Source organism: Erythrolamprus reginae, unplaced genomic scaffold (assembly GCF_031021105.1).
Source record: "Erythrolamprus reginae isolate rEryReg1 unplaced genomic scaffold, rEryReg1.hap1 H_5, whole genome shotgun sequence".
Taxonomy (NCBI): Eukaryota; Metazoa; Chordata; class Lepidosauria; order Squamata; family Dipsadidae; genus Erythrolamprus; species Erythrolamprus reginae.
Window position 1 is genome coordinate 1,072,501 of NW_027248506.1, and position 27,158 is coordinate 1,099,658.

Sequence of the window (27,158 nt, forward strand, 5' to 3'; positions counted from 1 at the left end):
TCCATTAATTAGTGACAGAGTTCAGATCGTTGTTTGTGGATATTTTTCTTAATTGCATATTCAGGCCTGCCCACTTCCCTGGATGGTGACATTTATGAATTTATTCCCTGAAATTGCCACATATCAGCTCATCCATGGAAATGCGTTGTGTCGGAAACACAGCTGCATTATGATTTCTAATAATACATGTTAATTGATAAATGATAGGCATGATCTCTTGCTTTCTCCTTATTATATTTCCGTATCTCAAGCTGGAGAAATATCTGGGTTGGTGGTTTTTTGGGGGCAAATAAAATGTAGCGCAGAGGAAAAGGAATATACATGCAAATAAAGGAAGGGCTCATTTGAACACTAATTCAGAGACTGCAAGCTATGTAAAAACTATGCAATTAAGCACAGTCATTTTCAAATAACTATACAGTGGTACCTCATGATACGAACCCCTTGACTTACGAACAACCCGAGATACGAACCCTGGGTTCAGAAATTTTTTGCCTCTTCTTACAAACTTTTTCCTTCTTACAAACCCGCCACCGCCGCCGCCGAGGAGCCCCGCCGCCCAGCTGTCGCTTTTTGAAACAGCCGGGGGGCTTCTCAGCGTCCTCCTGAACCCGAATGCCAAACCCGAACTTCCGGGTTCAGCGTTCGGGAGGCCGCCGAGAAGCCCCCTGGCTGTTTCAAAAGATGACAGCCGGGCGGCGGGGCTTCTCGGTGGCCTCCTGAACCCGGAAGTTCGGCAAAACTTCAGGTTTAGGAGGCCGGTGAGAAGCCCCGCCGCCCGGTTGTCACCTTTTAAAACAGCCGGGGGGCTTCTCAGTGTCCTCCTGAACCCGAACGCCAAACCCGAACTTCTGGGTTCGGCGTTTGGGAGGCCGCCGAGAAGCCCCCCGGCTATTTTAAAAGATCTAAGAGCCCCAAGCCTGGCGGCGAAGATGAGTTTTTAAGCTCTTTTGGAAGGCAAGGAGGGAGGTGGCAGTGCGAATCTCTGGGGGGAGTTGATTCCAGAGGGCCGGGGCTCCCACAGAGAAGGCTCTTCCCCTAGGTCCTGCCAAGTTGAAGTCCAAATATCTTCAAGTTGCCATGGTTGGTAAACACTGCTCTAGAAGACCTCCAGTGTCCCTTCAAACTCTACCGTTGTGTTAGAGTTTCCGGTCACAATTCAAAGTGTTGGTTATGACCTATAAAGCCCTTCATGGCACTGGACCAGATTATCTCAGAGACCGCCTTCTTCTGCACGAATTCCAGCGACCAGTCAGGTCCCACAGAGTGGGTCTTCTCCGGGTCCCGTCAACTAAAGAATGCCGCTTGGCGGGACCCAGGGGAAGAGCCTTCTCTGTGGCGGCTCTGGCCCTCTGGAACCAGCTCCCCCCAGAGATTAGAATTGCCCCCACCCTCCTTGCCTTTCGTAAGCTGCTTAAAACCCACCTCTGCCGCCAGGCATGGGGGAATTGAGATCCTCTTTCCCCATAGGCCTTTACAATTCTATGCATGGTATGTATGTATGTTTGGTTTTTTATATTAATGGGTTTTTAATTGTTTCTAACATCAGACTACTATTGTACACTGCTTTATTGTTGCTGTTAGCCGCCCTGAGTCTCCGGAGAGGGGTGGCATACAAATCATATATATATATATATATATATATATATATATATATATATATATATATATATATGTCACATGTTTAAGCTGAATTTGAAAATTAAGGGAGACTAGGATAGATATATTTGTTTTCGTAAATTTTCACGGGTATATGTATGTAGATTGTTCTGAGTTCAGGTTTTGCCCTGTGTAATATTTTTGCATGTCTATGCGACGTTTCGGTGAAATCACATTCACCATCATCAGGCTGAAGTTCCAAGCTTCATGCTGTTGTAAATATTACAACAGCACGAAGCTTGGAACTTCAGCCTGATGATGGTGAATGTGATTTCACCGAAACGTCGCAAAGCTAACTCCCTCTGTCCCATCAGAGGTTAAAACTTTGTGCATTGTTTGGCTTCTCCAATTCATGACGGTTCCTGATTGGCCAAGCTCACTGTAGAAACCATTTGGTGTGACAAAGCTTAAAACATATTTTCCAAATTCCGAACGGGCTTACTGGCTTGCAAAGCTTTTAATTCACCCACCAAACATTGAGATTATTGCAAATACGATTATCCGTAATGAGAAGGGCCAGACCACATTCTATGTAAAGGAAAATAGCGAAGTTTTATTATGCAGTGCAGAAGGTCCTCTTACCTCCACTGATGCCTTTCATTGATTTTTCTCTCGGAAGGTTAATAATTTACCGAACGTAACTGCCCGGCTACATCCACAGTAAGTGATTCTTTGTACTAAAACAATAGGTGAAAAAGAGAGGAAGGTGGGTTCTCTGGTCTCTGAACGTGCACAACCTATTTTAGATCATTGGAGTATTACCTTATTTACATATGAATCTACCTGCGGATTAATTTTCTGTTAATGTAACACCCATCGTTTCACCCAGGTTAGCCTATTGATTTCATACTGTATAGCACGTTATTATTTCATGATTGTTTCATTTAAGCCTTTTCTTCCTGGGTAAAACCACTCGTATAATTTCTCTTCTTTGAAGAGTCACGATTTCCTCAGTACTGAATGTATACCCATCCTGTGACTTCCTTTTCTCAAATTTTTATTTATTTATTTTATTTATTTTATTTATTGATTTTGTCCAATACACAATGAGGGTTTTAGTGGGTATGCACATAGTAAAATACATGATGAAGGTTATAGAGGATATACTCATAGTAAAATATATCTAAGAAAGAATAGAAGGGAAAATATAGGAATTTATTTATTTGTTTGTTCGTTTGTTTGTTTACTTGCTTACTTACTTACTTACTTACTCACTTACTTACTTAATTACTTAATTACTTACTTAATTACTTACTTATTAGATTTTATGCCGCCCCTCTCCGAAGACTCGGGGCGGCTAACAACAATATAAAAAGACAATGTAAACAAATCTAATATTAAAAAGAATCTTTAAAACCCCAATTTAAAGAACCACTCATACATACAAGCATACCATGTATAAATTCTATAAGCCTAGGGGGAAGGGAAATTTCAATTCCCCCATGCCTGACGACAGAGGTGGGTTTTAAGGAGCTTGCGAAAGGCAAGGAGGGTGGGGGCAACTCTGATATCTGGGGGGAGCTGGTTCCAGAGGGCCGGGGCCGCCACAGAGAAGGCTCTTCTACTGGGTCCCACCAAACGACATTGCTTAGTCGATAGGACCCGGAGAAGGCCAACTCTGTGGGACCTAACCGGTTGCTGGGATTCGTGCGGCAGAAGGCAGAATAGAATATATCAATGAAAGAATAGAAGAAGAGATATAGGAAGAGAAGAAAGGTATAGGAGATATAGGAGAGCAATAGGACAGGGAACGGAAGGCACTCTGGTGCACTTGTACTTGCCCCTTACTGACCTCCTGGAATCTGGATAGGTCAACCGTGGATAATCTAAGGGTAAAGTGTTGGGGGTTTGGAGATGACACTATGGAGTCCGGTAATGAGTTCCATGCTTCGAGAATTCGGTTACTGAAGTCGCATTTTTACAGTCAAGTTTGGAGTGGTTAATATTAAGTTTGAACCTGTTGTGTGCTCTTGTGTTGTTGTGGTTGAAGCTGAAGTAGTCACCGACAGGCAGGACGTTGCAGCATATGATCTTGTGGGCAACACTTAGATCTTGTTTAAGGCGTCTTAGTTCCAGGCTTTCTATGTGCATGTATTAGGGTTCAAAGCAATTACACAAAATGCTTTCAATTAAACAAATCTAGGTTCCTCTGAAGGTTTCCACAGTAGCGTGCACTTCCTTATTAAAGTTGCACAAACAAGTGAAGCCAATACAATTTTGTATTTAAAAATTAAACAAAGCATATTTACGTATAGCATAATAATCTGAATGAAAAGCAGTCGGGACAGCTAATAAAAAACATTGCTTTGGACTGTTTAAAATAGCTGACCAGCAGCTATGGAAAAAACATTATACGTGGTTAAAGTAAGATTTAAAAAAGCTTTTTTGATTTGGTTCTTTCTGAATTACATGCGTGTAATTTTAGCCTAGAGTTGCCACTCTACAGTCTTGCCTCAAATTATATTAAATAGTACCTTTTGAATAACAATTTATTATTGTTGGGAAATAGGACTGTAATCATATAATTTTAAAAGTTCATTAGCTAATTTAAAAAATGATAGGCCTGAAAACCCAGGCCCCATTCGTAGAAGAGATGTATATCCGCACTGCTTTGTCTTTTCATACAGAGATAAATAAGATTTTGTTGCAAAATAGATTGGCTATTTCAAAAGGAATTGGTTTGGAACCAAGCTACTTAGCACCTGGGTTTATACTGCTAAACAGTTTCAATAAAATCGAATTGTGAATTGTTTTGCTATATTAGCAAGTGAATGAATAATTGCTTATACCACAAAATTAATAAGAGAAATGATTGTGCTAAAATGATTTCTCCTCCCCACTCCTTCTTATTGCATCTCAATCTCTCAGTAATTTTTCACTTGGATAAATTCACAGTCATTTAGCTTTTTGACTACCATGGATTTCCTAGATCATCATTGATTCTGTACAGATAGTCCTTATTTATTCCTCTATAGAAGTGGAACAAAAGAAATGGAGTAGAGGAGGACAGCCCACAGAAGGCCAGCGAAATAGCTTGTATTGATCCACTGCTATTTTCAGGCTAATATTGCAATTTGGCTGGGGTGGAAATGGCTAGTCTAATCTGCCCTATTGAAAGAGCCAACAGTAACTACAGCTTGTAAAAAACTGTTCATATTCTTGTGCTTTTCGCGCTGTGAAGATTAGATCCAACTTCTGCATTCACTGAGATCATTCATCCTGTTCATTGTGGTCAATAACATTATACATAGGGGAAGGTTTGGTGGGGAAGGTTTCCCTATTTGCCGATGACTCTTAAGTGTGCAATAGGGTTGATATTCCTGGAGGCGTCTGTAATATGGTAAATGATTTAGCTTTACTAGATAAATGGTCAAAGCAACGGAAACTGCAGTTTAATGTTTCCAAATGTAAAATAATGCACTTGGGGAAAAGGAATCTGAGTATTGTATTGGCAGTTATGTGTTTGTAAAAACTTCAGAAGAGAAGGATTTTGGGGTAGTGATTTCTGACAGTCTCAAAATGGGTGAGCAGTGTGGTCGGGCGGTAGGGAAAGCAAGTAGGATGCTTGGCTGCATATCTAGAGGTATAACAAGCAGGAAGAGGGAGATTATGATCCCACTATATAGAGCGCTGGTGAGACCCCATTTGGAATACTGTGTTCAGTTCTGGAGACTTCACCTGCAAAAAGAGATTGACAAAATTGAACGGGTCCAAAGACGGGCTACAAGAATGGTGGAAGGTCTTAAGCATCAAACGTATCAGGAAAGACTTCATAAACTCAATCTGTATAGTCTGGAGGACAGAAGGAAAAGGGGGGACATGATCGAAACATTTAAATATGTTAAAGGGTTAAATAAGGTCCAGGAGGGAACCATATCTTCTTTAAAATTTGCACTGTTGGAGCATTCACAACTTCTGGAGGCAAGCTGTTCCACTGAATAATTGTTCTAACTATCAAAAACCATATCTTTAGTTCTAGGTTGCTTCTCCCCTTGATTAGTTTCCACCCATTGCTTCTTGTCTGACCCTCAGGTGCTTTGGAGCATCACGTTGACATTTCCAGATCTCAAAAGACAAAATCCATGCAACTCCTGGTCCTCTTGAAGTTGTTTAATGACAGATTTGAGAAAACGTTAACCTGCCTAAGAAATGAAGAGGCGCTTTAAGTACCGCTGCCCCTCAGAGTGGAAAAATTAATGGATTAATGGTCGGAGAATATAACTTACTTGCATTAAATCCATGATCTGAAATGATAGATACTATAAGTGTTTTCTAATGTTTTTGGAAGGCACCAGGTAATTTTTTTTTTTTTTTAAAAAGCCACTCCTTGCTTTACCGAATTAAGTAAATGTTTAGCATTTACTCAAATGAGGAAGAATATCTTTCTGAATACTTTAACAAACAAAATGAAAATCTTTGAAGCACAAACATTTTTATAATTAGTTTCTAGCATGGTCAATTACTAACTGCCTACGAATGCTGCTTAACAATCCATGTGCTATTAAAATTCATTCCCACTTGCAATGTGTTTATCACTATCCCCAATTCACCAAAACCCTTAACCTCAAGCAAGCTGGATTTCCAGTTAAAGTAAATGGGACTACTCCAGTGCTCACAAGCGGGAACATTACTTTTTAAAAAATATTATTGATTATCATGCTGAGGGCAAAGCAAGTTTGGTATCTTGCATGACTGATCCATTAACAACTGCTAGATTTATATAGATCTGAAGAACAAAATTAGGCTTTGCTTATTTATTTATTTATTTATTTATTGATTGATTGATTGATTGATTGGATTTGTATGCCGCCCCTCTCCGGAGATTCGGGGCGGCTAACAGCAATAATAAAACAGCATATAATAATAATCCAATACTAAAAAACAGTTAAAAACCCATTATTATAAAAACCAAACATACATACAGACATACCATGCATAAAATTGTAAAGGCCTAGGGGGAAAAGGAGTCTTAATTCCCCCATGCCTGGCGGCAGAGGTGGGTTTTAAGCAGCTTACGAAAGGCAAGGAGGGTGGGGGCAATTCTAATCTCTGGGGGGAGTTGGTTCCAGAGGGCTGGGACTGCCAAAGAGAAGGCTCTTCCCCTGGGACCCGCCAAGTGACATTGATATTGACAAAATTGAACGGGTCCAAAAATGGGCTACAAAAATGGCGGAAGGTCTTAAGCATGAAACGTATCAGGAAAGACTTCATGAACTCAATCTGTAGAGTCTGGAGGACAGAAGGGAAAGGGGGGACAGGATCGAAACATTTAAATATGTTAAAGGGTTAAATAAGGTCCAGGAGTGAAGAGTTTTTAATAGGAAAGTGAACACAAGAACAAGGGGACACAATCTGAAGTTAGTTGGGGGAAAGATCAGAAGCAACATGAGAAAATATTATTTTACTGAAAGAGTAGTAGATCCTTGGAACAAACTTCCAGCAGACGTGGTTGGTAAATCCAGAGTAACGGAATTTAAACATGCCTGGGATAAACATATATCCATCCTAAGATAAAAATACAGGAAATAGTATAAGGGCAGACTAGATGTACCATGAAGTCTTTTTCTGTCGTCAGTCTTCTATGTTTCTATGTTTCTATGCTAGAATAGCAATGTGATAATTGAGACTTTTCTCATTTTATCCCAGTTCTTGGGGATAGATTCCTAATCAGAGTAAGTTTGGAAATGAATAACCTAATAACTTTAAAAAAAAATTAAATAACAAATGTTTCTCTTTAATGAGTCCCTGTGAAACTAAATGAATTCTTATTCACCTCTTTAACTGTTTAATGAGTAATATTTCTCATGGATTTTTTTTTATTGTAGGGGTTCCTTATGTTACATTTTTTAATATAAATGATTGCAATATATTATTGTACCAATTGTTTTATTCTGCATCTGTACTAATGGCATTATAATTAAAAACAACTGCTACTTACTACTAACTTCGGGTTTGGCCTAATGTCAGGTTCAGAATGTAGCTATTCATCTGATTTGACATCAATGTTTGAAAGTGTTCAGTTTATATCCTTCTTTGGTTAATAATTTCCTCCTGTTTGGGATTAAGTGGTCACTATCTGGACATTCCCAGGGCATTTGTTTGCCTTTATGCTTGATTGGACAGCTATGTATTTGATCTGGCTGGGAAATCCCTGTGTTCTCCAAATCGTTGTTTTCCAAAACTATGTCATCTATCCCATTGTTTGTTGAGAATATAAAACAGAAAAATTATTTTAACCGGGTGGGGGTCATTGAAGATACAGAGTGGTATAACAAGAATGGTATAACAAGCAGGAAGAGGGAGATTGTGATCCCGCTGGTGAGACCCCATTTGGAATACTGTGTCCAGTTCTGGAGATCTCTCACCTGCAAAAAGATATTGATAAAATTGAATGGGTCCAAAGACGGGCTACAAAAATGGTGGAAGGTCTTAAGCATAAAAGCATAAAAGCATGTAAGAAGAAGCAATTTTTCCTATAGGAATCAATGTAAAAGCAAATAATGCCTGCGATTGGGGAAACCACATGGAGGGTGGAGGCCCTGTTTCCTCCCAGGACATTCCTAGAGAGGCTCCACGGAAGCTTCTCCCCTCCTTTTCTGGCCCTGTTTCCTCCCAGGAGATTCCTACAGACGCCCCACGGAGGCTTCTCCATGCCTTTTCCAGCCCTGTTTCCTCCCAAGAGATTCCTACAGACGCCCCACAGAAGCTTCTCCCTGCCTTTTCTGGCCCTGTTTCCTCCCAGGAGATTCCTAGAGAGGCCCCATGGAGGCTTCTCCCCTCCTTTTCTGGCCCTGTTTCCTCCCAGGAGATTCCTACAGACGCCCCACGGAGGCTTCTCCATGCCTTTTCCAGCCCTGTTTCCTCCCAGGAGATTCCTAGAGAGGCCCCACAGAGGCTTCTCCCTGCCTTTTCTGGCCCTGTTTCCTCCCAGGAGATTCCTACAGACGCCCCACGGAGGCTTCTCCCTGCCTTTTCTGGCCCTGTTTCCTCCCAGGAGATTCCTAGAGAGGCCCCACAGAGGCTTCTCCCTGCCTTTTCCGGTTACAGTTTCGGAGGCTGGGGTTTGTAAGTGGAAAATGGTTCTTGAGAAGAGGCAAAAAAATCTTGAACACCCGGTTCTTATCTAGAAAGGTTCGTAAGTAGAGGCATTTGTAGGTAGAGGTAGCACTGTAACTGATTTATATATAGACCTTGTGTTTGTGTAGCAAAGTGTTTCTCAACCTTAAGATAAATAAACTTCCCTTTTGATAAAGAAACTTCAACACGCAGAATTCCCCAGACGGCTTCTAACTTCTTTCATTGTTTTAGGTTTAGCACTTTGGGATTTCCAATAACATGGGGAATTCCCATGTGATCATTATTTTATAGAAGAATAAAAGCACAACAAGGCAACCCAAGAGAAAGACCATTGTTCTTCTTGATGCTCGAAATGTTCTCCCTTCTCCAATTAATTTTGGCTTTCTGATAGCGATGATTCTTCTTCTTTTTTAAGAGAGAAATTTAATTTTCAATACTGAGGTCATTAGTTACTTCCCCCCCCCCTTATATTGCAAGGTCTGTTTGATATTGCTTCGTGGCCCCAACTCTCTTCTGTCGACAGTGATATAAATTCTAATTGACATTTTTGAAGCTGGAATTTTATCTTAGTGACGAGAAACCCTTTGCCCTCTGAAGAGTTAATATGATAGGGCAGCCAGAGAGAAAGAAAAAGAGAGAGGGAGAGAGAAAGAAAGAAAGAAGGAAAGAAAGAAAGAAAGAAAGAAAGAGGGAAAGAAAGAAAGAAAGAAAGAAGGAAGGAAAGAAAGAAGGAAGGAAGGAAGGAAGGAAAGAAAGAAAGAAAGAAAGAAAGAAAGAAAGAAAGAAAGAAAGACCATGAGAATGTTCATATTGTCTGGATGCAATAAACAAAGCCACTTGAAATTTTAATCAAGAGATCTATCTCTGGATCTCCCATTCCGAGGAGTTAATCTTTCTAAAATAGCCCTTCTGATGCTCATCAGCCCACGGTATTGATCATTTCATTGCTTTTGAGACATGGACTGCAACTTAAGCATTGATCTTTGACACTGCAAGACTTCTGTGGTAACATATAGTCATGTAGAACATTGATTTCACTTTTATTGTTGTGTACCTTTGGATTTTAAGTCACCCTTCAGCACACAAAAAATGTCTGGTTTGCTTTTTTTTTAAAGTTTCTGTTTTTTGATGTCTGTCTTTATTCATCATGAAAAGCTCAGATTAATATAAAGTAATGTGCTATTGTTTAAAATGCCTCTTTGATTCTTAGATGTAGCAGTCCTTAATGCAGCCCTTCATATTTAATGTTTCCAAATGTAAACATTCAATTTAATGTTTCCAAATGTAAAATAATGCACTTGGGGAAAAGGAATCCTCAATCTGAGTATTGTATTGGCAGTTCTGTGTTAGCGAAAACTTCAGGAGAGAAGGATTTAGGGGTAGTGATTTCTGACAGTCTCAAAATGGGTGAACAGTGCAGTCAGGCGGTAGGGAAAGCAAGTAGGGTGCTTGGCTGCATAGCTAGAGGTATAACAAGCAGGAAGAGGGAGATTGCGATCCCGCTATATAGAGCGCTGGTGAGACCACATGTGTAATAAATACTGTGTTAGTTTTACTTGTAAGGGTTGAGAATTAGTTTTACTTGTAAGGGTTGTTTTCTTTTTACCGGAATTTTAATAAAAAATGAATTCCAAAATTCCATAAACCGTTACAATATGAGATTTTTTAAAAACAACATTCGCCATTGGCTTTCAATGAAAGAAATAGAAAAAAGATAGTGTTCCCTCAATTCTCGCGGGTTCAAACTTCGTGAAAAGTCTATACCATGGTTTTTCAAAAATATTAATTAAAAAATACTTTGCACTTCCCCCCCCTGTGCCACGGTTTTTACCGCCAGATGGTGTCATATGTCATCGCCAAACTTTCGTCCACCTTTAATAAATATTTTTATAAATAAACTTTAATAAATAAACATGGTGAGTAATAATCTAAATGGTTGCTAAGGGAATGGGAAATTGTAATTTAGGGGTTTAATGTGATACTGTTCATAACAAAAAATAGTATATTCTGCATCTCTACTTCGCGGAAATTCAACTTTTGCGGGCGGTCTCGGAACGCATCCCCTGCGAAAATTGAGGGAACACTGTACTCTCTCCAGAGATTCGCACTGCCCCCACCCTCCTGGACTTTCGAAAAGTTTTAAAAATACACCTTTGCCGGCAGACCTGGGACCTCTGCTCTGGCTGATAGTATGACTGTGATTGGGATGAATTTGGATGTATGGTTTTAAAGATTTGGGGTTTTAAGTTTTTTTGGTTGGGGTTTTCTAATTCTGTATTTTTTTTCCTTTTCTTCTTTTCATATATGATCTCCTATACTTTTATATCTTTTCTTCTTTACTTTCCTTCATTTATATTACTACATATCTATTCTCTTCAATGTGTATTATGCATTGGACAAAAATAAACAAATAATAAATAAATAAACAAATAAATAAATAAATAAAAATTTGTATCGATTTGATCTTGTAAGCCACTTTGAGTCCGCTGGAGAAGGGCAGCCTAGAAATAAAATAAATAAACAAATAGTAGACCCTTAGGTTCTCATATTGCATCGGGTCAGGTCAGATAATTTGCAGAAATTAATTTTGAAGGCATTGCTACATTTCCAATGGAGATTTCAGGATGGCGTCAATAGCCTTTGTGCTCCATTAGACAGCTGCTTTTTCAGGCCAGTTGCTCAAGATCTCTCAGAGGGAATGGGGAAAAAGATATATCAATAATCTGCATTTTAATTACTCCCCATCTCTGAAAGTGCTTTGTACCTGTCGTTGCAGAGAATCTGGGCTTGCTCTTTGATTCTTAACAGGGAGCCACACATACAAATCGTGGCTGCTGAACTAAATGGCCTTATTGATTCGCTCCACCCGCCTCTCAGGTACTAGGGAATAACCGTGTGGCGCACAGTCAAATTTGATACCAGTCACTCATTTCAATGGATAATAATAATAATAATAATAATAATAATAATAATAATAATAATTTATTAGATTTGTATGCCGCCCCTCTCCGAAGACTCGGAGCGGCTCACAACAATAATAAAAACAAATCTAATATTAAAAAGGAAGCATATAAAACCCTATCATATTTAAAACCAAACAACACATGCATACCAAACATAAATTATGATAAGCCTGGGGGAAAGATGTCTCAACTCCCCCATACCTGGCAGTATAGATGGGTCTTGAGTAGTTTACGAAAGACAAGGAGGGTGGGGGCAGTTCTAATCTCCGGGGAGAGTTGATTCCAGAGGGCCGGGGCCGCCACAGTGAAGGCTCTTCCCCTGGGGCCCGCCAAACGACACTGTTTAGTCAACAGGACCTGGAGAAGGCCAACTCTGTGGGACTTGATCGGTCGCTGGGATTTGTGCGGTAGCAGGCGGTTCCGGAGGTACTCTGGTCCAATGCCATGTAGGGCTTTAAAGGTCATGACCAACACTTTGAATTGTGACCGGAAACTGATTGGCAGCCAGTGCAGGCCACGGAGTGTTGCAGAAACGTGGGCGAATCTGGGAAGCCCCACGATGGCTCTCGCGGCTACGTTCTGCACGATCTGAAGTTTCCGAACACTTTTCAAAGGTAGCTGTGGTTTCACTCAGGTGGAAAAGTGAAGGTGAAAGTGCCAACCTGTAACTTACCATTAGGTGCTCTTCCACCACCCTGTGAAAATCCTGACCTCGTTGGAATGAACTGTCGGCATCCTTTTCTTACTTTTCTTTCCCAAGTTGATGCTCTCCAAGAACCTTGAAAGCTGTTACGTTTCCAACGGACAGTTTGAACTGATCCATAAAAAAAATTGGCTGCAGTCTTGTTGTTTTGGCACTATCTGTGAAAAAAAGAAAGGGGTTGGACTAGAAGACCTTTCAAGATCAATTTTCATTGAATTTATAAGCTGCCCAACTCCTGGTGGACTCTGGGCGGCAAACAAAGATAAAAACAGTATAGAACAATTAAAATTCCCGTTGCAAAAACAATCATCACTTCTAGGCCGGAGCAAAGCATTCCGTGTCTGTGATGTTTCTCACAACAAACACAACGAGTCAACAGGAGATAATGTGGGCCCTTTAATACTCAGGAAAAAAGAAGTTTAGTAAACTCCTAAATGTGCTGTGACTGAAGGGAAGTCCACTTGTATATGTATATGTCGGGCTTTCAGTCTTGTAATAATCACAGGTAAATATTTTAGTATATTTTTAGATTACATTAAATTTATACTTTGTGATAGATGTTTGGTAATGTGTTTTATATAACAAAAATGGTGAGGTCTCCAGAACTGTGTCCAGTTCTGGAGACCTCACCTACAAAAAGATATGGACAAAATTGAACGGGTCCAAAGACGGGCTACAAGAATGGTGGAAGATCTTAAGCATAAAACGTATCAGGAAAGACTTCATGGACTCAATCTGTATAGTCTGGAGGACAGAAGGGAAAGGGGGGACATGATCGAAACATTTAAATATGTTAAAGGGTTAAATAAGGTCCAGGAGGGAAGTGTTTTCAATAGGAAAGTGAACACAAGAACAAGGGGGCACAATCTGAAGTTAGTTGGGGGAAAGATCAAAAGCAACGTGAGGAAATATTATTTCACTGAAAGAGTAGTAGATCCTTGGAACAAACTTCCAGCAGACATGGCTGGTAAATCCACAGGAACTGAATTTAAACATGCCTGGGATAAACATATATCCATCCTAAGATAAAATACAGGAAATAGTATAAGGGCAGACTAGATGGACCATGAGGTCTTTTTCTGCCGTCAGTCTTCTATCTTTCTATGTTTCTATACCCATGCTTTGTAAACATAGCAAAATTATTTTTTCCCAGAAGTGCAGGAATTGTAACAAATATTAGACAGACAGGCAACACACTAACCAACCAACTTTTATTCTAACTACAGTGTATCAACACTACAGATTTAACATATTTTAAACCAGTTGTACTTCCAGAGTGCCACAAAACTAGGAATTTTGGGAGGTTGTCCAAGATGGTAATGTTTTTGGTTTTAAGTGGGTTTAGGAATTTGCATGCAAGCCAGTAATTCAATTTGACCATTGAGTGTACAGGAATCACTTTTATACAGAACTTCAGATAGCCTTCTTTGATCATGATTAAAGCAGAGTGTTATAGCTCAACGGCCCCAGGCCTGCCAGCAAAGCCATGCTTTAAGGCTCTTCAAAAGGTCAGATGGGTAGAGCGGTGCAGATCTCCGGGGGGAAGTTGGTTCCAGAGAGCCGGGGCCACCACAGAGAAGGCCCCACAGCCCCGCCAATCAGCACTGTTTGGCTGAAGGGACCCAGAGAAGGCCAACCCTGTGGGCTCTAATCGGCCTCTGAGAGGTGTGAGGCAGAAGACGGTCCCGTAAATAATCTGATCCTAAGTCCTGACCAATAATCTGATCCTAAGTGCCTTTTCATTCTGGCTGTGGATGAACAGAGGAGGAGAGAAGAGAGGAGGAGGAGAGGGAATAGAATAGAATAGGAGAAAATATTGTCACTTTAAATGTTACCAATCAGCATACATTAAAATTAAATTAAATTAAAATAAGAAAACAGTATGTCAGACTTGCCACAGCTTAAACCTCTAAATAGAAATGATCCTTGGCTCCATTTGTTGAGACAGGTATAGTTTTATTAGAGATTAAATGTATTGCACAGGCAAAACTGAGGGGTCTAGGACAGTGTTTCCCAACCTTGGCAACTTGAAGATATTTGGACTTCAACTCCCAGAATTCCCCAGCCAGCTTTTGCTGGCTGGGGAATTCTGGGAGTTGAAGTCCAAACATCTTCAAGTTGTCAAGGTTGGGAAACACTGGTCTAGGACAGGGATGGTGAACCTATGGCATGCCTACCATGGGTGGCACATGGAGCCATCTATGAGAGCATGCAAGGTGTTTCCTTATGCCAGCTCCTTTATTTTCAGCCTTCTTTTCGGCCTTTTTTCACCACCCGCAGGGTTTAAGAAAGCCTTCTGAAGCCTGGGGATGGTGAAAAATGGCCCAACCAGAACTTCATTTCCAAACTTCGGGTTGGGCCATTTGGCTATTTTTCACTCTCCCCAGGCTTTAGGATGGTTTCCTGAACCCTGGGGTGTGTGTGTGAAAAACAGCCTAATGGGCCTACCAAAAGTCCTGAGGGAAATACAGCCTGACGGGCCTACCAAAAGTCCTGAGGGAAATACAGCCTGACGGGCCTACCAAAAGTCTGGAGTGAAATACAGCCTGACGGGCCTACCAAAAGTCCTGAGGGAAATACAGCCTGACGGGCCTACCAGAAGTCTGGAGTGAAATACAGCCTGACGGGCCTACCAAAAGTCTGGAGTGAAATACAGCCTGACGGGCCTACCAAAAGTCCTGAGGGAAATACAGCCTGACGGGCCTACCAAAAGTCCTGAGTGAAAAACAGCCTGACGGGCCTACCAAAAGTCCAGAGCAATCTGTATAGCCTGGAGGACAGAAGGGTAAGGGGGGACATGATCGAAACATTTAAACATGTTAAAGGGTTAAATAAGGTTCAGGAGGGAAGTGTTTTCAATAGGAAAATGAACACAAGAACAAGGGGACCCAATCTGAAGTTAGTTGGAGGAAAGATCAGTAGCTACGTGAGAAAATATTATTTTACTGAAAGAGTAGTAGATGCTTGGATCAAACTTCCAGCAGACGTGGTTGGAAAATCCACAGTAACTGAATTTAAACAGGCCTGGGATAAACATAGATCCATCCTAAGATAAAATACAGGAAATAGTATAAGGGCAGACTAGATGGACCGTTCTATGTTAAAAGAGTAGTTGTTGGCATGTAAGTATGTATGAGTGCGTTTGGGAAAGAGAGGAGAATAATAATAATAATAATAATAATAATAATAATAATAATAATAATAATAATAGTAGTAGTAGTAGTAGTAGTAATAGTAATAATAATTAATAATAATAATAATTAATAATATAATAATAATATAATAATAATATAATAATAATAATAATATAATAATAATAATAATATAATAATAATAATAACTATAATAACAATAATAGTAATAATAATAATAATATAATAATAATAATAATAGTAATAATAATAATAATAATAATAATAATAATAATAATAATAATAATAATTTATTAGATTTGTATGCTGCCCCTCTCTGAAGACTCATTTCCTCTAAGCCTCATTCCGAATATCTTTTTTGTCTTCATTGAATCGCAAAGCCACTGAACGTGTTCCTTTCCTGCCCCGTATATATGGGTGATTTTTGAGTCAATTATATCTTCTTTAAGCTTCGCTGCTGTTTTCTGCCTCCGGCTGTGAAAGACTTAAGCGCCGAGCTATTCCGTTCAGCGAAGCAAGAATTAAATAATCGGTGGTGGCCAGCCTGTGGCAGGGTTCAGTTCTTAGATTATTACAAAAGTGTAAAAGAAGAGTTTTTTTGCTGTGTACGGAGCATAGAAGCTGCAAAATAAAAGGCTCCCGGGGTATTTAGACGGTTGCAACAACCGCCCTGCCTGGAGCCGGGAAGATCCCACCGTTCCATAGGGAGCGTTTGTTTAATTAACTTCAGCCAGAGATCGTGAAAAAGGGTCAGGTGCCACCTGGTGAGACACGGTCTCTTTCCATGTTTGAAGAAGTCTCCGTTTATGGGCTTTTAGACCCTCTGTTGTTCCTTTGAGGCCCGTGTTTGATGTAATATTTATAGGAGATTATGTTTCTTTGGATTATCCAGCCTTCGACTGCCTGCTGTAGCTTTTGACCCTGCGTGCCATTTCAGGATGAAGGCGCCCGAGAAATTCTGAAGATTAAAAAGAGGCAAGTTGTTCTCAAAGGGAAGGTCTTGTTGGGGGAGGGAAAGGGAAGGGTGGGTCCTGTCCAGTTATTTCTCTTGTTAGCGTGTATGGAGGAACAGGTGGAGCAACCAGTTTGATCCCCAAGTCAAACTGCAGGGCAGCATTAATTGTGCCAATAATACAAAGTCTTACACAGCCGAAAACTGGTCCAGTTTATTTTATTTTTATTTATTTATTTTGTCCAATACACAATGAGGGTTTTAGTGGGTATATATCTATATACACATAGTAAAATACATGATGAAGGTTATAGAGGAGATACTCATAGTAAAATATATCTAAGAAAGAATGGAAGAGAAGATATAGTAATAGAACATATCAATGAAAGAATAGAAGAAGAGATATAGGAATAGAAGAAAGGTATAGGAGATATAGGAGAGCAATAGGACAGGGGACGGAAGGCACTCTAGGGCACTTGGACTCGCCCCTTACTGACCTCTTAGGAATCTGGAGAGGTCAACCGTGGATAATCTAAGGGTAAAGTGTTGGGGGTGTGGGGATGACACTATGGAGTCCGGTAATGAGTTCCACGCTTCGACAACTCGGTTACTGAAGTCGTATTTTTTACAGTCAAGTTTGGAGCTGTTAATATTAAGTTTAAATCTGTTGTGTGCTCTTGTGTTGTTGTGGTTGAAGCTGAAGTAGTCGCCGACAGGCAGGACGTTGCAGCATATGATCTTGTGGGCAATACTTAGATCTTGTTTAAGGCGTCTTAGTTCTAGGCTTTCTAGGCCCAGGATTGAAAGTCTAGTCTCGTAGGGTCTTCTGTTTCGAGTGGAGGAGTGAAGGGCTCTTCTGGTGAAGTATCTCTGGATATTTTCAAGGGTGTTAATGTCTGAGATGCGATATGGATTCCAAACAGATGAGCTGTATTCAAGGATGGGTGTTTGTTTTCTTTTGGAAACTAAAAGAAACCTAGCCTGTGCTGTTAAACTTCAGGACTCAATAATGATGGAGCTATGCAAACAGCCTGCACCTTCGTAATTGGAGTTTGAAGAAACAAGGTAGAGTATTGATGCTTTTGAACAGTAGGTGGGAATACCCTAATGAGAATAGCAAGAAAACAACCCTATTGATGTTATTGTATGCTTAACATCACTTAAACGATTTACACGGTCACCTATCTTCCAAAATTGATTTGGGGCTGGCATAGGCTGACCCATCCTCGAATACAGCTCATCTGTTTGGAACCCACCCTGCATCTCAGACATTAACACCCTTGAAAATGTCCAAAGATGCTTCACCAGAAGAGCCCTTCACTCCTCCACTCGAAACAGAATACCCTACGAGACTAGACTTTCAATCCTGGGCCTAGAAAGCCTAGAACTACGACGCCTAAAACACGATCTGAGTATTGCCCACAAGACCATATGCTGCAAAGTCTTACTAGTCAATGACTACTTCAGCTTCAACCACAACAACACAAGAGCACATAACAGATTCAAGCTTAATATTAACTGCCCCAAACTTGACTGTAAAAAATATGACTTTAGTAATAGAGTTGTTGAAGCTTGGAACTCATTACCAGACTCTGTAGGGTCATCCCCTAACCCCCATTTTACCCTTAGACTGTCCATGGTTGACCTCTCCAAATTCCTAAGAGGTCAGTAAGGGGCGTGCATAAGCGCACTAGAATACCTTCTGATCCCTGTCCTATTGTCTCTCCTATATCCCATATATCTTCTCTTCTATCCTATATCTTTCTTCTATTCTCTCATTGATTATTTCATCCTATACTCTCTCTTCTATTCTTTCTCTAATTCTATTTCCTCGAAGGTGTCCTCTATTACCTTCATTGTATATCATTGTGTATTGGAATAAATAAATAAATAAAATAAATAGGCTCAAAATAACAACGATCAATCCATTTTAGAGGGACTATGGCCATTTCAATCCCAGTGGTTCTAACACATCAGGGGGGACTAGTTACTATGAGGGTTATCTGGTTATCTATAAGGTTACAAGGCACATAACCCTTGTGGGGAATGTTCGAGGGGGAAGTTGGTATTACTATCATGTAGCGGGAAGCCAGCAGAAGAGAACGAGTGGTGCCAGTGGTCAATAGGTCAAGGTTAGAGATGGGCGTCCTCAATCTGTTTCTCTCTAAGTGCAGAATGCACACTATCTTTTATTTTTATTTATTTATTTTATTTTATTTATTTATTTATTTATTTATTTATTTACTTACTTACTTACTTACTTATTTATTTATTATTTATTTATTTATTTATTATTTATTTATTTATTTATTTATTTTATTTATTTATTTATTTATTAAATTTGTATGCCGCCCCTCTCCGTAGACTCAGGGCGGCTCACAGCAGTGATAGAAACAGTGTACAATACAAATCTAATAATGCGAAGTTAAAAACCCATAATTTAAAAAACATGCACACAACACACCATACATAAATTATATAGGCCTGGGGAAGATATTTCAATTCCCCCATGCCTGACGGCAGAGGTGGGTTTTGAGAAGTTTACGAAAGGCAAGGAGGGTGGGGGCAATTCTGATCTCTGAGGGGGGGGAGTTGGTTCCAGACGGCCAGGGCCACCACAGAGAAGGCTCTTCCCCTGGGTCCCACCAAATGACATTGTTTAGTAATGCGCTACCTGAATCCTACGGGCATGAACGCTGCTGCGATGGTGTCTTTTAAGAGTTTGTTATATGCACTTCATATCTCCTGCTATGTGCTGTGTGCTATTGTTCGGTACAAAAAAAAATCCTACTTCCTGTGGCAGAAAAAAAGCACCTTCCCCGGGGCCACCCCCCAGCATCATTCTGTTACCCCCCCTGAACCCCCGCTGCACTATTTGAGAAACACTGCAGCTAAAGGCAACAACTTTTTGTTTTCTTTTCTAAGCTACTCAGTTTCCTGTTTCTCTACGAGAGATGCTGGCTTGACACTTCCTTTGCCCTTGGAGATATCACTTAAAATAAGTTTTTATCCTCCTTCTTCCAGTAAAAGCAACAATGAGAAGAACGTCTTTCCTGAGTCAGAAAATGGTAATACATAATACCTCGTCTTACGAACCTAATTGGTTCCCGGGGGAGGTTCGTAAGGCGAAAAGTTCGTAAGGCGAAACATTGTTTCCCATAGGAAACAATGAAAAATGAATTAATGCGTGCAACGAAAAACCCCCCGCAAAAAAACGCCGTCGCCCTGCTGTTTCAATTGAAGCAACCAGGTGCTTCTCAGCGTTCTCCCAATGCAGAACCCAGAAGTTCGGCAAAAGTTCGGGTTCGGGTGGCCGCCAAGAAGCCCCGCCGCCCGGCTGTTGTCTTTTGAAACAGCCGGGGGGCTTCTCAGCGTCCTCCCAAACGCCGAACGGAAGTTTGGGTTTGGTGTTCGGGTTCAGGAGAACACTGGGAAGCCCCCCGGCTGTTTCAAAAGATGACAGCCAGGCGGCGGGGCTTCTCAGTGGCCTCCCGAACCCGAACTTTTGTTGAACTTCCGGGTTCGGCATTCGGGAGGCCGCCAAGAAGCCCCGCCACCCGGCTGTCGTCTTTTGAAACAGCCAGGGGGCTTCTCAGCGTCCACCCGAACGCCGAACCCGGAAGTTCGGGTTTGGCATTCGGGTTCAGGAGAACACTGGAAAGCCCCCCGGCTGTTTCAAAAAGCGACAGCCAGGCGGCGGGGGCATGTTCGTAAGAAGGAAAACGTTCGTAAGAAGAGGCAAAAAATATCCGAACCCCGGGTTCGTATCTCGGGTTGTTCGTATGGCGAGGGGTTCGTATCATGAGGTACCACTGTACCTGCTATCATAATAACAATTTTGCCGTACTCTCTGGGCTTTCAAATTGGTGGAGGGCACAAAATTACGAAGAACGCAGAAATTGAAGCTGAAAACCACGGCAGGGAAATGAGCATGATCATTTAATAGGCGAAGAATCGGAACATGACAGACATGTTGGAGGGCGCTTCACCTGTGAAATGTTGGTCTAGCAGCTTCTGAAATGATGCATACATCATGCCCATGGTTCTCCCTCCACCCTTCCTTGGCCGCTTCCCAAAGCTCTGTTTTCCTTTATTCAGCAATTCCTGATAACATTTCTCACCATATGTTCAGGCAAGAATAGCAGATGTGCCGTGTAACAATTAACAGAGTGTTCTGATTTGGGAGTAACGTAGGGATCATTCATAATTAATTTTTATCATCCTGGTTTTTAAGGTGTCTTTCTTTTGGGGGCTTAATTGTGCTTAACTTATCGCTCTTTTCGATCAAATGTAGCACCGTCAAGCTGCAGTTTTTCTACCCGCATCTCCATCAGACAATTGACAGCACATGGGCCTTTACTCATGTAGTTATCAGAAGTAAAGCTAGGGAGTTTTCAGCTTTCTAATATACCATGCGTTTATACAAACCTGAATTTAGATGTGAACGCGTTAAGTAAAAATATAAATTAGTATATGTAATTTGCTACACATATACACCAATAATTAATGGAGACACTGCTGCATATTTTTATATTTTTATATATATACTTATATTTTTATATTATTTTAATATTATTGTAATATTATTTTAATATTATTTTTATATTATTTGTACATTTGTACATTTGTACATTTGTACATTTGTACATTTGTACATTTGTGCATTTGTGCATTTGTGCATTTGTGCATTTGTGCATTTTGCATTTTTACATTTTTACATTTTTACATTTTTACATTTTTACATTTTTACATTTATATACTTAAAAACCCTAAAAGCCATACATACACACAGATTCCAGGCATGCCGGAAAAGTCAGGTTTTAATGGCTTTCTGGAAGACCCATAGGGTGGGGATAATACGGATCTCTGAAGACAGTTGATTCCTAAGATAGGAGCTGCCAGAGAGAAGGCCCTTCCCTGCGGCCCCACTAGCCAATATTGTTTGGCGGATGGGACTCGGTGAAGGCCAACTCTGTGGGCCATTATTGGTCACTGAGAGCCAGTCCCATAATTAGTCTGGCCCTTAACCATTTAGGGCTTTAAAGGCAATAACCAACACCTTGAATTGCATCCGACTAGTAACCAGTTCAGTTTGTGTTGCTGTATATTTCTTACACTATTTGGAACCTTCTTTAATAAGAACTCAGAATTCCAGGGATTTCACAGAAAGCCGTAACATATATAACATTTGGCTTCTTGACAAGTGAGGAAGCAGTGACTGCCCTCCTTGCCACTTCTTGTTTATATCTGAGGATAGATGACTAATATCAGTCAAAAGCTTCGCCCTGCATTTATCAGTTCCCATTGGATGTGCTCAAAAAATAACTTACATTTTTCTGTTAAAGGAAGAGGAAATTGTTAATGAGTGTTTGACCAATGAGTGTAAGGTTTGCATCAATTTAATTACAAATCAACAGGGATGCTTGTTAAGATATGGTTGTTGTTTTTATCCCCCTTCATAGAGATCTGCAGCTTCCCAACACTTCCTTTCAGTCCAGAGGAAAAGTATCAGGAAGTTTTACGGTTTGTATTGTTACTCGAAAAAAAACCACCCTTCTCTTGGAGAGAGTCGGTGGAGATTCTCAGTTATCCAAATCATGGTTGTTCGACAGATGCTTTTTCAAGAGGCAACTGGACTTTCTGGTTTCTCTTTGAAGACATTTGGCTTCTCATCCAAGAAGCCTGTAACGCTTTGTAGGAACGTTTGCGAAGAAAACCTCAGAAAGCACCTTTATTTATAGAAACATAGAAGTCTGACGGCAGAAAAAAACCTCCTGGTCCATCGAGTCTGCCCTTATACTATTTCCTGTATTTTATCTTAGGATGGATCTATGTTTATCCCAGGCATGTTTCAATTCAGTGACTGTGGACTGACCAACCACGTCTGCTGGAAGTTTGTTTCAAGCATCTACTACTCTTTTAGTAAAATAATATTTTCTCACGTTGCTTCTGATCTTTCCCCCAACTAACCTCAGATGGTGGCCCCTTGTTCTTGTGTTCACTTTCCTATTAAAAATACGTCCCTCCTGAACCTTATTTAACCCTTTAACATATTTAAATGTCTTCGGAGAGGGGCGGCATACAAATCTAATTAATAATAATAATAATAATAATAATAATAATAATAATAATTATTATTATTATTATTATTATTATTTGTTACATACCTGAGATGAACATATATCCATCCTAAGATAAAATACAGGAAATAGCATCATGGCAGACTGGATGGACCAGGAGGTCTTTTTCTGCCGTCAATCTATGTTTCTACGTTCCTTTGTCTCCTTAATTCCAGGTTGCCTCTATTCCTGATTAGTTTCCATCCATTGCTTCTTGTCTTGCCTTCTCGTGCTTTGGAGAAGAGGTTGACCCTGTTGTCTCTGTGGCAGCTCCTCAGACACTGCTACCATGTGTTTGTTCCTTCTTTGCTTCAGTAATAACCCACTCGTGTTGTTCCTTGATCAGCCGTTACCCAGTAATGACTTTAAGAGTATTGAGATACTCTCAAATGACAACCATTTTCTTGCTTTAAAAGGGTTTTCGTAATGGGGAGTCATTTTGCAGGCGTAAATGAGCTCTGGTGTTATTTTGAAATCACCCAGGATAACTTAAGATGTATTCCTTTGGTAAAAACCAGGCACAGTGGCTGCTATAAAGGGATTAAAAATCCTTCAACGCATTCTCTTGCGTTAGGGAAAAGCGATTAATGTGTGCAAGCCCAAAACTCACCCCTTTTGCCAGCTGAAGCGCCCGTTTTTGCACTGCTGGGATTCCCCTGAGGCTCCCCTCCATGGGAAACCCCACTTCCGGACTTCCGCATTTTTGCAATGCTGCATGGGAATCCCAGCATCGCAAAAACGGGCACTTCGCTGGCAACGGAAGGTCCAGAGGTGGGGTTTCCCAAGGAGGGGAGCCTTCGCCTAGCAACGGAAGTCCGAAGGCGGGGCATCCCAGCGGGTTCATAAGGTGAAAATAGTTCAGAAGAAGACACAAAAAAATCTTAAACCCCGGGTTCGTATCTCGAAAAGTTCGTATGACGAGGGGTTCGTAAGACGAGGTATCACCGTATTTTATTATTATCACTTAGATTAGTCAGTGTGTAAAACTATGGAGCAGGGTGTGGGTCTTCTGGAAGCAAAGGGGGTTTGCAAGGGTGGAAAAATATGGAGAATTGCATTATGTGGTGTGAACAAGTTTTAATGATCTATATTGCATTATCTAAAGTGTGCAATAGGGTTGATTTTCCTGGAGGGGTCTGTAATATGGTAAATGATTTAGCTTTACTAGATAAGTGGTCAAAGCAATGGAAACTGCAGTTTAATGTTTCCAAATGTAAAATAATGCACTTGGGGAAAAGGAATCCTCAATCTGAGTATTGCATTGGCAGTTCTGTGTTAGCAAAAACTTCAGAAGAGAAGGATTTAGGGGTCGTGATTTCTGACAGTCTCCAAATGGGTGAACAGTGTGGTCGGGCGGTAGGAAAAGCAAGTAGGATGCCTGGCTGCATAGCTAGAGGTATAACGAGCAGGAAGAGGGAGATTGTGATCCCCTTATATAGAGCGCTGGTGAGACCACATTTGGAATAATACTGTGTCCAGTTCTGGAGACCTCACCTACAAAAAGATATTGATAAAATTGAACGGGTCCAAAGACGGGTTGCAAGAATGGTGGAAGGTCTTCAGCATAAAACGTATCAGGAAAGACTTCATGAACTCAATCTGTATAGTCTGGTGGACAGAAGGAAAAGGGGGGACAGGATCGAAACATTGAAATATGTCAAAGGGTTAAATAAGGTCCAGGAGGAAAATGTTTTTAATAGGAAAGTGAACAGAAGAACAAGGGGACACAATCTGAAGTTAGTTGGGGGAAAGATCAGAAGCAACGTGAGAAAATATTATTTCACTGAAAGAGTAGTAGATCCTTGGAACAAACTTCCAGCAGACATGGTTGGTAAATCCACAGTAACTGAATTTAAACATGCCTGGGATAAACATATATCCATCCTAAGATAAAATACAGGAAATAGTATAAGGGCAGACTAGATGGACCATGAGGTCTTTTTCTGCCATCAGTCTTCTATGTTTCTATGTTTCTAAATCTAATAATTTAAAAAACACTTAAAAAAACCTTATTAAAAGCAAACATACATACAAACATACCATACATAACTGTTTTAATTTCTTCAGCTACTGTATCCATTCCACTTCTGCACTTTGTGTCCTGCTGTTCATCCCGAAAGGGAATAGTATAATGATATGTATGTAGGTTATTGCAGATTTCATAGCAGAAATATCTTTTTCTCATCACCTAAATGTTTCAGTAGAAAGGAAGGGATCAAAAGTAGGGCTTTAGGTAGTCAGAGCATGGGTTTTTGCTCGTTAGCCATGACCCTCACTTGTGGGTCATGCAATTTTGTTCACTTGTATATTATTTCTAGTGCATTAAGAAGCAGGAATTTGACCCCAAATAGAGCGATGGGACTTGAACTAAATGGGGACCAACATGTTTTGTTTATTGGAAATGCAATTTGCTTTGTAGTAGGTCAAGAATCCTGGTTTCGTTGCAAACACGAAATTGAAAATTTCAGACATCGGGACTTCTTATGCCTACCTATTCCTTAAAATTCATTCCAGAGTTACTGCTCTCAATATCAATTCACCGTAACACGAGCCAGGAAAACATTATGTAACAAGTAGAATAATATTATAAAGCCCAACAAATTAAGATAAATCCATTTTTTTTACAACCCACTTCGTTTAGATAGGACAAAATCAAGAAACTATTAAATTGAACTCTGCTGCAGTTCATTTTGCCTGTAAACTTATTCTTGGTTTCAATTTTTGTATGTAAGGTATAGGATAAGTTTTTTAAAAAAAAATGCAGTTTAAAATACCACGAGCTGATTTCCAATTTACTTTTTTTACAGATTGAGGTGAATGTTGAAGTTTCTCTGAATCATTCTATTACTTTCTATTACTGTTGCTAGGCGAAGGCTCTCCTCATTGGGAAACCCCACCTCTGGACCTTCCGTTGCCAGCGAAGCGCCCGTTTTTGCACTGCTGGGATTCCCCTGAGGCTCCCCTCCATGGGAAACCCTCCGGACTTCCATGTTTTTGTGATGCTGCAATTTCGCTGAGGCTCCCCTCGCAGGGAAACCCCACCTCCGGACTTCTGTTGCCAGCGAAGTGCCCGTTTTTGCGCTGCTGGGATTCCCCTGCAGCATCGCAAAACCACGAAAGTCTGGAGGTGGGGTTTCCCATGGAGGGGAACCTCAGGGGAATCCCAGCAGCGCAAAAACGGGCGCTTCGGCTGGCAAAAGGGGTGAGCTTTGGGCTTGCACGCATTAATTGCTTTTCCATTGATTCCTATGGGAAAGATTGTTCCGTCTTACAAACCTTTTACCTTACGAACTTCTTCCTGAAATCAATTAAGTTTGTAGGACAAGGTATAAACTGCATCTAACAAAGGCTCATAGTCTTCCTCATCTTCCTCTAAGTCAGGCCCTACTGTCATTGGCGTATCTGCCACCTCTGGTGGTCTTTCAGGTTCATCCAGGTCTATTTCTCCCTCACTCCCTGCATCAGCGGGAAAAAACACTGGCCCAGGGTACCAAGATGGGCCTGGCTCATCCTCTCCCAGCATTACCAGAATTGGTCAAGGACCACTCACAACAGAACCCATCTCTAATCTTACTACATAACACAGAAGCTGAAAAACGGAGTCCAAGCAGACGACCGCCAGACCATGTAACCCATTAGACCATGTAAAAGGTCAATTTTATTCTTGAAGTGATAAAATGGCAAAGTCAGCACTACGTCTTCAAAGACAAGTTATCATAGCTTTCTACTCTGCAAACACAGCAGCAAAACGTGTTTTCAACCCACCAGTTATTTTGGGTTGCTGCATATAAATTGCTGTTCGTTTCCTTAAAATTAAAGAGCCTGTGTCCAGTGCAAAACGGAATCCACTTTTCAGCATTCTAAAGCTTTACTTCAGTTTAACACTCTCTACATGGGGCTACCTTTGAAAAGTGTTCGGAAACTTCAGATCATGCAGAATGCGGCTGCGAGAGCAATCGTGGGCCTCTCTAGATATGTCTCATCAACACTCCGCAGTCTGCATTGGTTGCCGATCAGTTTCCGGTCACAATTCAAAGTATTGGTTATGACCTATAAAGCCCTTCATGGCATCGGACCAGAATACCTTCGGGACCGCCTTCTGCCACACAAATTCCAGTGACTGGTTAGGTCCCACAGAGTTGGCCTTCTCTGTGTCCCGTCGACTAAGCAATGCCGTCTGGCGGGACCCAGGGGAAGAGCCTTATCTGTGGTGGCCCCGGCCCTCTGGAATTAACTCCCCCAAGAGATTAGAACTGCCCCCACCCTCCTTGCCTTTCACAAGCTCCTAAAAACCTGCCTATGTCGCCAGGCTTGGGGAAGTTGATATTCTCTGTAGCTACCATGATTTATGTATGATTTGCTTGGGTTGTGTGATTAATTTTTATGGTAAGGGTTTTAATCTGGTTTTCTAATATTGGATTTGTACATTGTGTATTGTGTTGTGAGCCGCCCCGAGTCTTGGGACAGGGGCGGCATACAAATCTAATAAAATAATAATAATAATAATAATAATAATAATAATAATAATAATAC

General features: G+C 40.7%; 1 protein-coding gene across 6 annotated transcripts in view; it reads left to right on the plus strand.

Annotated features, from left to right (window-relative positions):
* The window catches only part of LOC139155723 (serine-rich coiled-coil domain-containing protein 1-like), a 311,155-nt gene that overhangs the window by 51,044 nt on the left and 232,953 nt on the right, over positions 1 to 27,158 (plus strand). For 2 of the 6 annotated variants that reach the window (XM_070730987.1, XM_070730991.1), the window contains exon 2: positions 16,447 to 16,529. The exons of 3 other annotated variants lie outside the window; for them this stretch is intronic. The gene's annotated coding sequence lies outside the window, so the exon portion shown is untranslated. Of the gene's footprint in view, positions 1 to 2,298; positions 2,320 to 16,446; positions 16,530 to 27,158 lie in introns of those variants that run through there. One more of the 6 variants, XM_070730989.1, reaches the window with a different exon arrangement.